Here is a 16,557-nt window from a genome sequence, read left to right on the forward strand (position 1 = left end):
GTACATGTACACTATTTTTATTAATAGAGATTTCACTAGTGAGGTTAAACATGATATATAAGTCACTTAGATCACTTCTAAATGTTAATGTTTGGCTTATTTCGGCTTTTTATTTGTTCCTGAGTAAACCGGTTTGGCTGTGATTAAAGTTAAGCTTCATAACATATTACTCACAGTTAAATTAAGGACGGCAGTAAAAACTCCGGACCTGTGACATCATCAAGTACGCTGGTGTTCCAATTGTACAAATCGCGAGTCCGTGCTCGCGTTCTCGGCGAGTCCGTACTTCCGTGCGTTCTCGGCGAGTACGTACCCGCCGAGAACGCGAGTACGTACTCGCGTACTTGAGAATTGAGAAAGGGCCCAGGAGTAGTACGGCCGAAAGTGTGTATGCTTGGTGGAAAACTCCATATCCCACAATTCATAGCACGCCTCTACAGAGTCAAACAATGGCGGCCACCACTTTGTTTTATGTCTTTTATTAGTGTTTCTAGGTCACAAAAGAAATTTTTAAGATATTTTCAGGCGAGAATGTAGGTATGTAAACTTCGAATATCTGCTCGTTTTATCAAGACATCCCATATTAACAAACAGTTCTCTTACCCGTTGCTGCTAGCCGGCTAGATAGCTAGCGCGGCTAGCGACCCTTCGCTAAAAAGCACCCGGCCTTCGCTTACAGTGAGGCGGCTCTAACTCCTTTCACTCCCCGATCGCTCGCAAACAGTCTGTGTCTCGCTGGACTTATTTTTCGTTTATATGGGCTGATGATTCATTTATTCATTTTAGTAACGGTATAAACAGTGAAAGGTGGTTGTCCAGATGCTGGTCGATGTGGGAAAAATAACTGAGTTGTTTGGTGGTGGCTAACGCGGAGCTACAACAGAGGACAGCTAGCCACCGGTGTGTGACAGAAAGGACATGTGGGAAAAGAGACATACGAGGCGGCGAGGCGGCCGCCGATCTACCGGTGGTGGCAAATGCAGAGCTCAATCGTGGATAAGGGAAACTGAAGGCAGGAGAAGCAGGCGGCTGCCGGTCGGAGCACCAGGTTAACTGAATTTCAGGTAAGAAGTTGCACTCTATTTGGGTCAGATATAAACCGAGTTTAGGTGTAGTTTATTTTCGTTGTGCTGACTTTTTACAATCAGTTAACTCGCTAGCTAGCACGACGGAGTTTCTATACAGCTGTGTGCAAGCTAAGTTACTGATGTTGAACTTTATGACAGCCTCCCCTATCATTCTCTTGCCTGTTGAAACTTCAATCATGAAACTGATCAGTGATCGGCTTTTTTTTTCTTGTTTGTTTATCACGCTAAACAACAGCAGCACTTTTAAGCTTGATCAGCTGTTGTTAGAATTCATTAGATTTTAAGTTCTAGTATCAGCTGATGTTTGCTGGAGCCACAGCTGAAAAAAGGGCTGGTCCTAACCATGAGATGTCCTTACTGAATCATCAGAGCTGAACTGGTGATGGAGAAAGAGGTTTACCTTTTAGGTGACATGAATGAGTTGAAGGAAAGTTATGAACTGTTTCTGAGAGACAAATAACAACAAGCTCCTTTTTTTGTGTAGCTGACAGCTGGTAACTGTGCAGGGGCAGATCTAGCAAAGCTTTTGCCAGGGGGCCAAGTAGGGCATTAACAGGGAAAGGGGGACACAAAGATATACTTTTCTTTCTTACTCTCATATAAAATATTTACCTTTTATTAAATAGTTATCTGAATCTTACAACCAAAGTTTGTATAATAATGCACAAGATTGGCTGTAGACCATTGTTAATCATTCAGAACACTGTGTAAAAATAACAAAAAGTGAATGCAAAAGTACATATTTATTTTACGTGTTTGATGTGTGTGGCGGGGCGTGGTCTGCAGTGCCGCTGCAGGGGAGGTGGACCCACCTGAGCGGCATCTGCAATCACGCCTCTCAGGCCTCTATAAATAAAATTGAATTGAATTGAATTTCATCTGAGGTCAATATCAAAATGTTGTTACCAAATGGAGAGCTTGAACAGGGGGAAGGAAGTGGTGTTTTGCGGGACTGCCTGACATAATGGATGGATTTCTATGACAGCTGCACATTGGGAGTTGAGGTGAAAGTCCCATTCATCCAGCATGACTTTCAGTGTGAAGAATGGCAGGCTATAGCTAGAGTGTTTGTTGTAGTGTTGCTTTAATGAATTTATTATTAACAATAATATAAAATTATGCACAAAAGGAATTACTAACGTAAAAAAAAGTGGTTTTATTTATATATGTTTATATATAAATATATGCGGTGGCCCCTAGAGACAAAACACGTACAAACTCCAAAACACATTTCTAGCATGAACTGAACTTCCAAAGCAGAGCTACTAGATCACTTAAATTACACAATTGAAAGCATGTGTGTATTGTTTGTGTATTTATACACAGGCACTCATATATATTCAAATAACTAAAAAAAAAAAAAGTTCATTTACCTGTTACTACCACACACCAAATCCAGTCGTTGGTACTTGCTGGCTTGTGTAGCCACTAGGTAACTTCTGGAGCACTTCTGTTGTCTTTTGTACGTGTTTTGAGTTTTTACGTGCTTCGGAGTTTGTATGTGTTTTTACGTGTTTTGGAGTTTGTACTTGTTTTTACGTGTTTTGGAGTTTTTACGTGTTTTGGAGTTTGTACATGCTTCAGAGTTTGTATGTGCTTTGTCTGTAGGGGCCACCGTAAATATACTTTTATTTATTCACTCCACATAAAATGTAATAAATAAATCATATAATACAAAAATCAACTATTCACATTTCAACTTTTAACTATTTCAATTTTCAGCTTTTTCCTTTTACAAATTTAAAGTGAAACAACACAAAACACTGCAAACCACAACACAATTAAATATAAATTATAATATGAAAACAAAAAGAACATGCTCTGTCATATGGACCTGCATGAATAAACTTTCTGAATCCTTTATCATCTGCAACTGAAAAAAACAAAAAACAAACGCGTGACGGCTCGCGTCGTTCACGTCAAAGACCCGGCTCTAAGAGCCATTTCGTTCGCGAACGACCCATCACTAGTTTGTTGTAGGGTGGAAACAAGCTGGTTACATCCCAGTGAAGCTTGCAATACCCTTTCTGGAGGAGATATTGTAAGGCTCGACAACCAGTAGTTTAAAAGATTCCTTTCTTTTGTACGTCTCACAAGAAGAGCGATCTGTTCTCCTGAAGGCTTTGAATGACTTCAATTCAGTGGATACAGATGAATTGCTGGAAGTACTTGATGCACATGAGTGCAAGCAGGTTCCTACCAAGGACACACTGCTCCCTGTTTTGGCACAGATAGGACACAAAGTACTTATTCAGGCCCCAATGTTTGTAATCAAGTGCTGGCGTCCCGTTGTGGGTTCTGTAGCTGGTTCACTCCCACCAGAAGGACTGCATCATTTCATTGCAGAAAAAAAACCAACTGTAAAAACAGTGAAGGAGCTTCTAATCTTTCCAGAGGAGATGACAGCTGCCCAGGCAACAATTTCTCGTTACCTGAAAAGGTACATTGGTGAAATTGATTTCAATTATCTTCAGCTTTTCCTGCGGTTCTGTACAGGATCCAATCTGTTATAAAATAAGTGTGGTGCATCCTTAAATGAATTGAAAAGCAGCAATGTTTGGATGCAGTTTAATGAAAACCAAAGGAAGAGGGAGTGATGGCAAAAAAAAGAAAAGAAAGAACCACACCAGGCAAACCACTGAGTTGTGGGATCTGGGCTTTATACTAATACTAATCTTGGTGCGGATGCGCAAAGCTTTTCAACTTTATGCGCATAATACAGGTGACAAAATCAATATTTTTCAATCCCATGAGGCGATCCAATATCATCTCAGACCTGAATGTACCAATGATACAGCGCTGAAGAGTTACTGATGCGTGAAGCCTCTGACTGCTTTTGACAGACTGGCAGTGACAGATCGGTAGCTGCAGCATAACTGCTGATGCAGAATGAGCGCAGACAAGGATAATGTCCTCCGATCAGAAAAAAACATTTTAGTTGTGCTGACTTCTGATCAGTTACATTGGCAATGTGTTCCCTGATTTCAAAACTTTGGCTGGGTTGATGCTTCATCCTCCATTACGCACATACAGAGCGCAGTTGACCTACTTCCACAATGTTAGGAATACATTGCATTTACCGTTTGGTAAAGGTAACGTCGTTTTAACGATGTAAACGGTAATTTTGGTACCCTTACTGCTAAAACAGCGTAATTTAATGTAATTAATTACCACCACTGGTTATTATAGTATGGGCCATTTACCTGAATGATTGGCATGAAGCAGAACTGTGACAGAGCTTTGTCAATGAAATCCCCAAAGAAGAATCCTTCGTCCTTCAGTTCTCCTAGAAGCGTGATCCATGGCTCGACTCCTTTTCTCATTACTCCCCGCCAGCTCTCAATTCTCTGGTTTGTGGTACTTGCTCCTGTGACGTATCTTCTGTCTCCTGCTCTATCATCCCCGTCATTTCTCCGTAAATAATGCTGGAGGTCTCTGACCAACACGTTCTCAGTGCCCATGTCCGTTCGTACGAGCCTGGGGAAACCCCCACGACTCTCCACTGCTTCCACAAAGTAACCTCCGATAACCTTTGGGTCACTGTTAGTGTGTGCGGCCCGCAGCCAAATGATGTTGCATGAGAAACCATCGATGCATCCATTAATACATATCCCATATGGCTTCAGTTTGTCATAAGTCTATGTGCCACACAAAGTTAGACCCCTGAGCAAAATATTGCCTCCTTCTGAGACGTCTGGTCTGGTGAACCTGGGAACCTACTGGGTCCAGTAAAGAGATGAGGATCCTGACGTCTTCTTTCCTGATCGCAATGCCGTGTTGTTTGCACTTTGTAAACATCCACCGATAACCGTGATCCTTCCCAGGCCCTTGCAGTTGGTTCACAATAAAATTTATCCCGGCGTCCACGTCGTACTTACGTCTGTAAAGCGACTTGGCTCTCAATATCTGGTTTAAATGTTTCTCCGTAATGATGGTTCCTTGCATTGCCAAGCTTTTCAAAATGCATTTGTAGCTCATTCCCAGCCTAAAATAAAACTCAATCAGACTGTCTCTGTCCATAGTGTATAGGTTTAGCCTACTTTTATGCTTGTGTCTCTATGCAGCTGTCCAGGAATTGTATCAATATGATGTGCGCACGTTATCTATTTTGTGGCCACAAATGCGTAATTCGTTGCCACGTTATACCCAATTCGTGCCCACAAATTAGTATTTCGTGGGCACGTTATACCTATTTCGTGCCCTCGAAGTAGTATTTTGTGGCCATTATTTATTGTGTCATCAGAGGGGCTCCGTACTCTCTCTCCTCGCACTTTTTTTCGCTTCACTTCGCACACGAGCCTTGTGCTTTGCGCTGGGAGGAGGGGGGTGGGGCGGTAGTTACACTCGCAGTAGCACAGGAACGGAGCGGGAGAGAAAGAGAGCCAGGGACAACAACGTCACATTAGAAAGGTATAGTAATCATCCACAACTATTTTCAGTTGCGGATGATAAAGGATTCAGAAAGTTTATTCATGCAGGCCTATATGACAGAGAATGTGCATCTTCTTTTTGTTTTCATATTTTTATTTATATTTAATTGTGTTGTGGTTTGCAGTGTTTTGTGTTGTTTCACTTTAAATTTGTTTAAAAGGAAAAAGCTGAAAATTTAAATAGTTAAAAGTTGAAATGTAAATAATTGGTCTTTGTATTATATGATTTATTTATTACGTTTTATGTGGAGTGAATAAATAAAAGTATATTTACAGTGGCCCCTAGAGACAAAGCACGTAAAAACTCCAAAACACGTACAAAACACAACGGAAGTGCTCCAGGATGCTAGGGGGCAGTGTTGAGCTTTTGTTACCTAGTGGCTACACAAGCCAGGAAGTACCAACGACCAGATTTGGTGTGTGGTAGTAACAGTTAAATGAACATTTTTTTAAATTATTTGAATATATATGAGTGCTTGTGTATAAATACACAAACAATACAAATATGCTTTCAATTGTGTAATTTAAGTGATCTAGGTAGCTCTGTTTTGGAAGTTCAGTTCACGCTAGAAATGTGTTTTGGAATTTGTACGTGCTTTTTGGAGTTTGTATGTGCTTTGTCCCTAGGGGCAACCGTATATATTTACAGTGGGGCAAAAAAGTATTTAGTCAGCCACCGATTGTGCAAGTTCCCCCACTTAAAATGATGACAGAGGTCAGTAATTTGCACCAGAGGTACACTTCAACTGTGAGAGACAGAATGTGAAAAAAAAATCCATGAATTCACATGGTAGGATTTGTAAAGAATTTATTCGTAAATCAGGGTGGAAAATAAGTATTTGGTCAATAACAAAAATACAACTCAATACTTTGTAACATAACCTTTGTTGGCAATAACAGAGGTCAAACGTTTACTATAGGTCTTTACCAGGTTTGCACACACAGTAGCTGGTATTTTGGCCCATTCCTCCATGCAGATCTTCTCAAGAGCAGTGATGTTTTGGGGCTGTCGCCGAGCAACACGGACTTTCAACTCCCGCCACAGATTTTCTATGGGGTTGAGGTCTGGAGACTGGCTAGGCCACTCCAGGACTTTCAAATGCTTCTTACGGAGCCACTCCTTTGTTGCCCGGGCGGTGTGTTTTGGATCATTGTCATGTTGGAAGACCCAGCCTCGTTTCATCTTCAAAGTTCTCACTGATGGAAGGAGGTTTTGGCTCAAAATCTCACGATACTTGGCCCCATTCATTCTGTCCTTAACACGGATCAGTCGTCCTGTCCCCTTGGCAGAAAAACAGCCCCATAGCATGATGTTTCCACCCCCATGCTTCACAGTAGGTATGGTGTTCTTGGGATGCAACTCACTATTCTTCTTCCTCCAAACACGACGAGTTGAGTTTATACCAAAAAGTTCTACTTTGGTTTCATCTGACCACATGACATTCTCCCAATCCTCTGCTGTATCATCCATGTGCTCTCTGGCAAACTTCAGACGGGCCTGGACATGCACTGGCTTCAGCAGCGGAACACGTCTGGCACTGCGGGATTTGATTCCCTGCCGTTGTAGTGTGTTACTGATGGTGACCTTTGTTACTTTGGTCCCAGCTCTCTGCAGGTCATTCACCAGGTCCACCCGTGTGGTTCTGGGATCTTTGCTCACCGTTCTCATGATCATTTTGACCCCACGGGATGAGATCTTGCGTGGAGCCCCAGATCGAGGGAGATTATCAGTGGTCTTGTATGTCTTCCATTTTCTGATGATTGCTCCCACAGTTGATTTTTTCACACCAAGCTGCTTGCCTATTGTAGATTCACTCTTCCCAGTCTGGTGCAGGTCTACAATTCTTTTCCTGGTGTCCTTCGAAAGCTCTTTGGTCTTGGCCATGGCGGAGTTTGGAGTCTGACTGGTTGAGGCTGTGGACAGGTGTCTTTTATACAGATGATGAGGTCAAACAGGTGCCATTCATACAGGTAACGAGTGGGGGACAGAAAAGCTTCTTACAGAAGACGTTACAGGTCTGTGAGAGCCAGGGATTTTCCTTGTTTGAGGTGACCAAATACTTATTTTCCACCCTGATTTACGAATAAATTCTTTACAAATCCTACCATGTGAATTCATGGATTTTTTTTTCACATTCTGTCTCTCACAGTTGAAGTGTACCTCTGGTGCAAATTACTGACCTCTGTCATCATTTTAAGTGGGGGAACTTGCACAATCGGTGGCTGACTAAATACTTTTTTGCCCCACTGTATATATAAACAGTTATAAATAAAACCACCGTTTTTTTTTTTTTGCATTAGTAATTCCTTTTGTGCATAATTTTATATTGTTGTTAATAGTAAATTAATTAAAGCAACAAAACCACCCGAAAGAGCCGGCTCTTTTTAGTGAGCCGAGCCGAAAGAGCCGGTTCTCTAAAAAGAGCCGGAAATCCCATCACTAATAAAGATTCGAATGTACACAGTGTTCTTGTTTTCCTCCGAAACAATAAGTATCGTTGGAGCAGGCTTTCAACGCCTCTCTCTGTCTCTCGCTAGCAAAGTTGACCCAGACCACAAAGTAAAGCTAATTTTCAGCTAGCCAGAGGTCCCTTTACTATAGTTCGGAGCCGCGGACCTTCAGTAATAGTAATAAATCATATTCATGTAGTTGTAAACAGCATGATAATATATTAAGTAATCCAAAGTATTCAGAATACGTTACTCTCATTGAGTAACGTAACGGAATACGTTACAAAATACCTTTGGGGGCATGTATTCTGTAATCTGTAGTGGAATACATTTTAAAAGTAACCTTCCCAACACTGGACATCTTATGCTCACCAGGAGCATGCATCCCCAACTTCAAAACCTTAAGTTGACAAATTCACAAACCCAAAATGGGCTCATTCAACAAAGGGGCCAGAAGTGCATGTTGGCCTTTACTGACACACTGTAAATAAGTTCAATACAGGGCAACGCAGCTAACAGCCTTGGAAACGCTTTACATTAAATAAAACCTTTTAGAAAACTTTTTACAAGAATAAATGTGATGATCTGTTTTACCTGAATTAAATGTATTAGTTTGTTTACTTGAAATAAAACTTATTTTGGAAACCCTGTACATGAAGTAAAAAGTATCGTGTTGTAAGTTCTGGCTTTAATATTTCCAGCTGATAAGGAGACGTATTGGAGGCATAGCATACATTTTCACTGCTATGCAGATGGTACCCACTTTTATTAGTTAAATGGTTGGGGTGTTTTAGATACATAATGAGCTTTCATTTTCTGCTTCTAAGTTCAGATAAAACTGAGGTTATTGTAACGGGACTTGAAAATCTTAGAAACACTATGTCTAATAAGATTTTAAAGTCCCGTTGATTGTCAGTTTGCTGGGTTTTTAGAGACACTGAGAGTGAGAGAGTGAGTGTTAAATTGTGACAGTTTCAATAAAGCCTGAAAAATTCTTGCATTTATACTGGGGAGCAAAGAAAAATTAGACGTTGGCTATATTATTGAAAATCGGTTTCATAAAAAACAAACAGATATGAAGAAGAATGTGTTTGTAAAACTAGCAGTAAAGTATGGGAACTATACTTTACTGCTATATATAGCAGTAAAGTATAGTTTACTGCTATCTATATATATATGTATATATATATATATATAAGGGGTGCAACGATACTCGTATCGATATTGAACCGTTCGATACAGTGCTTTCGGTTCGGTACGCATATGTATCGAACAATACAACATTTTTAATTTATTTTATCAACTTTCCTTCTGACGATGCTGTCTGTGTTGAGCGCTCAGTGGATCTGCGCTCGACAGTGCAGCCTAGGCGGAGTAGTCGAACGCAGATTCACTGAGTGCAGGGTAAGCTAGCTAGACAGAAGTTAAGCTCGTTGCAACATGGCAAATTGAACCTCCCTATGCCGGCTTGTACACATACACGAGAGACACGAGAGTTCTTCTTTACTGATGTTTACTGTGCTTCTTTAACGTACACAGGTACACCGTAGAACTGGTGAATACAAATGTACAAGAAAATTATATTTCAGCATTAAACATATTACAATATAAAATTCACAAAATATAAACAAACATACCACTTTGGCCTGCAAGTAGACAAACCGGTGTAATTGGAACTTAGAACTTATTTCTTCTTTCTTAGCTTGACTTTACACGGCTAGACCGTCACCATGAGCAGCTTTTTCGACCTTACTTCCCAAAACAGGAAGTGACCTCTGCCCTTACCTTATACTTACAAAATTAACCGGTTATTTTCCATGTATCAAATTAACTGTACACCAATCCGGTAGGCAAAAAAGGAAAATGTTAACATGCTCAACACAAAAATAAAACATACAAAATAAAATGCGTTAATTACATTATCATTACAAGAGCTCCGCCTAGTGGTCAAATACTAACATAACAACTGTTACACTCCCACCATCACACTATCGCAACAGCATGTGTGATCCTAAAGGAATTTGACCCAACAATGAACTTAGCGAAGGTTAACCAATAAACATTATGTTGAGTCTTTACTCTGCTTCAAGTAAAAGTATAGTCTTATGTATGGGTCTCTCTAAAATCGTCTTAGTTGTGTGCTTCCCCTTATGGTCTCTAGTAGAGTCACCGATGAGAAGCTTAACTTTTCTGACTTTGCCGTCAGCTCCTGGAGTGACTTCCACAACTTTGGCAAGTTTCCATTGATTTCTTGGAAGACAGTCTTCTTGTAATAACACAATGTCATTTATTTTTGCATTTCTTCTGTTTTTATTCCATTTGCTTCTCTGTTGCAGGTTTAACAGATATTCCTTTCTCCACCTTGTCCAAAATACATTCGCCAAATGTTGTACTCGTTTCCATCTTTTCTGGAGGTAGAGATCTTCTTTAGCAAATTCTCCAGGTGGTGGTGAGATCACTGCTGATTTCATCGTCAAAATATGGTTGGGTGTCAACGGCTCCGGTCCTACAGGGTCGTTGATAGACTCTGCAGTTAGTGGTCGACTGTTCACTATTGCCATAGCTTCATACATGAACGTTCTCAATGATGAAGTGTCTAATCTTGAAGCTGACTGGTCAAGAATGGATTTCAGAACATTTCTTATTGTCCGAATCTGCCTCTCCCAGACTCCTCCCATGTGGCTAGAAGCAGGTGGGTTGAAAACGAAAGTTATTCCCAGCTCTTTGACCTTCTCTTGAGTTGCTTGCGTTAGAAGCTCGTTTCTTGCACCGATAAAATTGGTGCCTTGATCACAATGCAGCTGACCTACGTTGCCACGTATTGCTATGAAACAACGGAGTGCATTGAGAAAACAGTCTGCACTGAGATTATCTAGAACTTCTATATGTATAGCTCTCGAGCACATACATGTAAACAAGAGTCCATATCTCTTCAAGTCTTTCCTCCCTTCTTTTACACAGAATGGTCCGAAGCAGTCCATACCGCTGTATGTAAATGGAGGGGTAGCTTCCAGTCTTTCTGGTGGCAGGTCGCCCATCCTTTGTTCTTGATTGCCTTTCCTGTACTTTCTACATTTGACACATTTGTATATAAATGACGATACTTCAGTACTGCAGCCAATTACCCATATGCCATTGGACCGTATCTCATTTACTGTCATCCCTCGGCCTTGATGATGCGTCTTCTCATGAAAATGTTTGATGAGCAGGTGCGACACATGATATTTCTTTGGCAGAATGGCTGGGTGTTTGATGTTGGGATGGATTGACGCTTTTGTAAGTCTTCCTCCTACCCTCAAGATATTGTGTTGATCAAGGAATGGACTTAACTGAAGTAGCTTTGAGTGAGATGGTCTGACTTCCTCCTTATCCTTTAAGATCTTAATTTCTTTTCCAAATGCTTGTTGTTGAACTGTCCGTATGATGAACTCCTCGGCTTCTTTCCTTTCTTCCAACGTAGTACTTTCATTGGACATTTCCTTTGAGTTCTTTGCATACTTTACACGCCGTCTCAATCTTGCTATTGCTTTCACAACTCTTGTCCAATCTGAGAATTTTTCCAGTCGTTCTAAAATGGATTTCTCTTCTTTTGCCTTAACTGCGAATACTGTTGTGACTTTGAGTTCTGGATCTTCGATACTGATCTCTTTCACTTTAGCATCTTCTTTTGGTAGTTCCTTTTGCCATAAAAAACTTGGTCCTGTGAACCAGTTGGACTGTACTAGTTCTTTTGTCATGACTCCACGTGACGCATGATCTGCAGGATTTTGTTCAGAGGCAACATATCGCCATTGACTTGGTTCTGTACTTGATCTAATTCTCTGTATTCTGTTAGCAACAAATACATGAAAGCGCCTTGCGTCGTTGTTAATATAACCAAGGACAACTTTGGAATCAGTCCAGTAGTACTCCTGAATATTTTGGATCTCCAATTCTCTCTTTAGAAAGTCAGCTGCTCTCGTAGCTACTACAGCCGCAGAAAGCTCCAATCTTGGGATGGTTGTCACTTTAGTAGGAGCGACTCTTGCTTTACCCATCACAAGAGTGCACTGTACTTCTCCAAACTTGGTCACTGTTCTCAAGTATGAGCACACACCATAACCGGTTACACTGGCATCAGAAAAGCTGTGTAACTCATACTGCTTCACTTGGTCAGATGTTGATGGGACATAACAACGTGATATCTTTATGGAGGACAGGTTCTGGAGGTCTCTGAGCCAAGCTTCCCATTGAGGCTTGAGATCTTCTGGAAGCGGCTCGTCCCAGTCCAGTTTTTCCTGACACATTCTTTGGAGGAGTTTCTTACCAACTAAAATGAACGGAGCGACGAATCCAAGTGGGTCGAATATTGAGGCCACTGTCGAGAGCACTCCTCTTCTAGTGAAGGGGTTATTCTTTACAATCACTCTGAATTGAAAGGTGTCTGAGCTTACACACCATTGGACCCCTAAGGCTCTTTCTATCTTTGGCTCTCCTAGTGCCAGATCCAGATCAGTTGCTCCTGCTACACATTCTTCCTTTGGGACAGCAGCAATCACTTCGTTGCTGTTGCTAACGAACTTGTGCAGGTGCAGCTTACCCGTGGCACACAGTTCTCTAGCTTCCTTTACAAGTTGAATAGCTTCTTGCACTGAATCCACACTCACCAAACCATCATCCACGTAGAAGTTGCGTTGCATGAACTTCACCGTGGCTTCACTGAACTTATTTTCACCTTGCGCAGCGACATGCTTGAATCCAAAGTTTGCACATCCTGGTGAAGATGCTGCACCAAACAAGTGGACTCTCATGCGAAACACTGATGTGGACCTTTCCATGTTACCATCCTCCCACCATAGGAATCTGAGGTAATCTTGATCTTTTGGGGCAACATGAAACTGGTGAAACATGCGCTCCACGTCACACATGACAGCTACATGTCCTTTCCTGAAACGACACAGAACTCCAACAAGAGTATTTGTGAGATCAGGTCCTGACAGGAGATGCTCGTTGAGCGATGTATTCTGGAACCTTGCAGAGCAATCAAAGACTACGCGGATCTTATTTGGCTTCTGCGGATGGTAGACGCCATGGTGAGGAATGTACCATGCTGGTTGATTATTTAGCTCAGCCTCTGGCACTTTCTCTGCGTCACCTCTCTTTATGATGTCTTGCATGAAAGTCACGTAGTCCTTGTAGTAGCGCTCGTCTTTTCTGAGACGCCTTTCTAAACACTTCAGTCTGTGTTCTGCACAAAGTTTGTTGTTTGGCAACTCAGGTCTTTCTTGTCTGAAGGGTAGTGGCATTTCAAAGTGGCCATCTTGCTTTTGTCTTATACCTTCTTTTACTTTGGCTAGAAACAATAGATCTTCTTGTGACATTGACTCTTCTTCAACACTTTTTTCAACAAAGTCCATCTCTAGCACATTAAGTATCTCGGCTGGAGTAAGTATTTCTTTGACTTTGTTTCTGCTTACAAAGTGAACTTCTGTTTTGAGCTTGTGAGCTGGTTCTACAGCTGGCAAGACTTGTCTAACAATAACACGATGGCTTACTCCTATTTCATCTTCATAATCACCTTCAGAGTCACTGTAGCCAATGATGCTCCAGCCAAGCAGAGATTTCTGTGCAAATGGCTGGTCTCGATCACCACTGACCACTGCTAGAGGGAGCAATGCTTGAGGACAGTTATATCCGATCAGTAGTCCAACTTCACAGTCAAGCTTGGGAGCCATCTCCTTTGATAAATGTTTCAAATGTGACCAGTTCTCTGCTGTTTTGTTTGTGGGAATATGTGATCTGTTAGCAGGAATGTAGTCTCTGGTATAGCTTGTTGGTAGTTTGATTCTCGTTTCAGAGTAAATACCTCTTACTTGTAAGTGCTTTAACTTGCTGCTTGAAACAACTTTTGTTTTGGACGTTATAGTGGAAATCTCGAGTTTAACTGGCTCTAACATGACGTTGAGCGACTGAGCTGTGTCTTTCAAGATGAAAGTGGTGTCACTTTGAGTATCGAGCAAAGCATACACTAACCTTTCATTCTCAGGTTCATCCACAGTGGATACATAAACTGGGATAACTGAGGAAGTACAACCTTTTGACTTTTGTTGCACAACTCTGTTGGATGTAACTTGGTTAGATACTTGCTCTTGTACTTCAGAAACCTCTGTTTCCTGGTTAGTCTTTGATTGTTGTTGGCTATTCTTTCTTTGTTCCTTGTCTCTTTTCTCTCTGTCTTGATGTAGACAAGTTGGGTGAGGCTTTTGGCATTTGTCACACACACTTCTGGAAGTACAGTTCTTAGAGTTATGACCAGTCTTGAGGCAACCAAAGCACAGTTTTTCAGACTGCACAAACTTTACTCTCTCTTCAACTGACTTGTCCATTATCTTGCGACATTTCTGAAGCGTGTGACCAGGTTTCTTACAAAAGAGACATGTGACATTTGTCCTTTCACTAGAGCTTGTACTAAGTGACTTAGCATTCAGCATGTAGTTTCTTCTGGGCTTGTCTTTGAATTCATGCTTGTCTTGTTCAGTTGGCTTTATTGCAGGCAGAGAAGTGATAGGATTACATGCAATTCTTGCTTCTTTATTCAGGAATTTGACAAAATGACTAAAATCTGGGAACATTCTGTGTTCATCTTGAAACTCTGTCACCGTTCTGTTCCATCGTGCACTTAGCCAATCAGGCAGCTTTGCAGCTATCCTCTGATTTTCCACGCAGTCATGCAAAACTTGTAAACCTTGAACATAAGGTATGGCTGACTCAACACTGCTTAGAAAATCTGCAAACTCACGTAGATCTTTAGTGTCTTTGTTGTTAATTTTTGGCCATGACTGAATCTTGTCACGATATGATTTGCCTATCACAAAGGGATCTCCAAACCTGTCGTTGAGTATCTCCCAGGCAGCATGATAAGCGGTGTCTGTTCCAACCAGAAAATGTCCTTCAGTAGCCTTCTTCGCTGAACCTCCAACATACTTTCTCAGGAAGAATAGCTTTTCTTGTATTGGCAGATTCTTGCGGTCAACTAATGTTTTAAAAGAAGACAACTTCCAGTCGTTATACTGCAGCAGATCACCTGTGAAGACTGGAGGCTCTGGGATTGGGATTCTGTTTGCAGTGATAGCTTCAGCGAGCATCCTTACAAGATCAGTGGAGGGCGTTTCATTTGCACTACGAATTGCTGTTTGAGGAACAGAGGCTTGGAGAGGTGCAGTTTGTTGCGGAGCTCTAACTTGAGAGGGGATGAATGGTTTCGAGTTCACATTTGGAAAGCTTGGTTGCGGGAAGGAACTATCTTGTCTTACTTGGGAATGAACAGGAGATTTGTCTTCATCCTCACTGTTCACACTTTCAGCATACACCTTCAGTCTTGCGTGTGCTGCATTACGCTTTTGCAATTCTCTCAAAAGTTCCACTTCCTTTCTCTTTTCATCTAACCTTGTCTTTATTGAGGTGCTCTCAGTTAGAAATTGAGCTCTTTTCCTTGCATCCTCAACTTCAAGTTCTCTGATTTCTTCCTCACATTGATGCTGTGTTTTCATTATTTTAATGACTTCTTCTGTAGCTGCTACTTCAGCTGCAGCTTCTTGTCTTTGTTGTAGTGTGACCAGAGATGATTGCTTTGACATCCCAGAGATAGACCTTGACTTATATGTGATCCTTGAAGAAGCGCTGGATGAACTGCTGTCATACACGGACTCTGAATCAGGCCATGGTGTACTATTTGGATCACCATCTTCTTCTAAAAGGCACCGAGCCTTTGCTCTGGCAGTTTCACTGATAGCCATGCACACATCACATCTTCTGCGCATTTCAATATCAGGACTTTGTATTTTTCTGATCTCATCATGAATGTTGCAGATGTCAGTCATACTAGCGTCTATAACACTTACAGCTTCAGGTATTAACTCAATGTCTTTACTCTTCACCATTCTTTTAAATAAGTTTATGTGGTATTTCCACTTCTTGTAAACTCGCTCAAAATTGTTTGTCAAGTCATTTAACTTGGCTTCTTGTAAGGATTGTCCCTTTTCAGTGAGAGTGCGTGTGCGCTGGCTTCTGCGTAAGCTTTCTGACTGTGTGCCTTCAGTAAATACTGAGGACTGTGGAGTTTCTTCTCCATTTGTCTGCTCTTTACTTTCATCATTTTGAAAATTATCATCAGCACTTTCTTCTTCAGTGGGCTGTATTGCATCTTCATTTTCATCTGCCATGTTGTCTTAATAGTATTTTCACTTGACTTTAACATTTACTTGATAAATCTTGATTTTAGCTGCTTCTTAATATGAAAGGTCACTTTGAATTTCAAATAGAACTGAGGCTTGATAGCAATTTACAAGTGCTTTTGTTACTTCCAAGACACAGACTTTTGTGCTTGCTTGATTATCTTTCACTTGTTAGCTTGCTTCTTTACTTATTCAATGCATTTGCTGGAGCATGTGATACTTCTCTTGCTAGTAGCTTCTCTTGCTAGTAGCGTCTCTTGCTAGTAGCTTATCTTGCTAGTAGCTTCGGTCCAACCATCTCGTTGCCTTCTCCGGGGCAGTGCAGTGTTCTACTATGCCGGCTTGTACACATACACGAGAGACACGAGAGTTCTT

The sequence above is a fragment of the Neolamprologus brichardi genome, chromosome 9, assembly GCF_056152115.1.
Source record: "Neolamprologus brichardi isolate AB-2024 chromosome 9, ASM5615211v1, whole genome shotgun sequence".
Lineage (NCBI taxonomy): Eukaryota > Metazoa > Chordata > Actinopteri > Cichliformes > Cichlidae > Neolamprologus > Neolamprologus brichardi.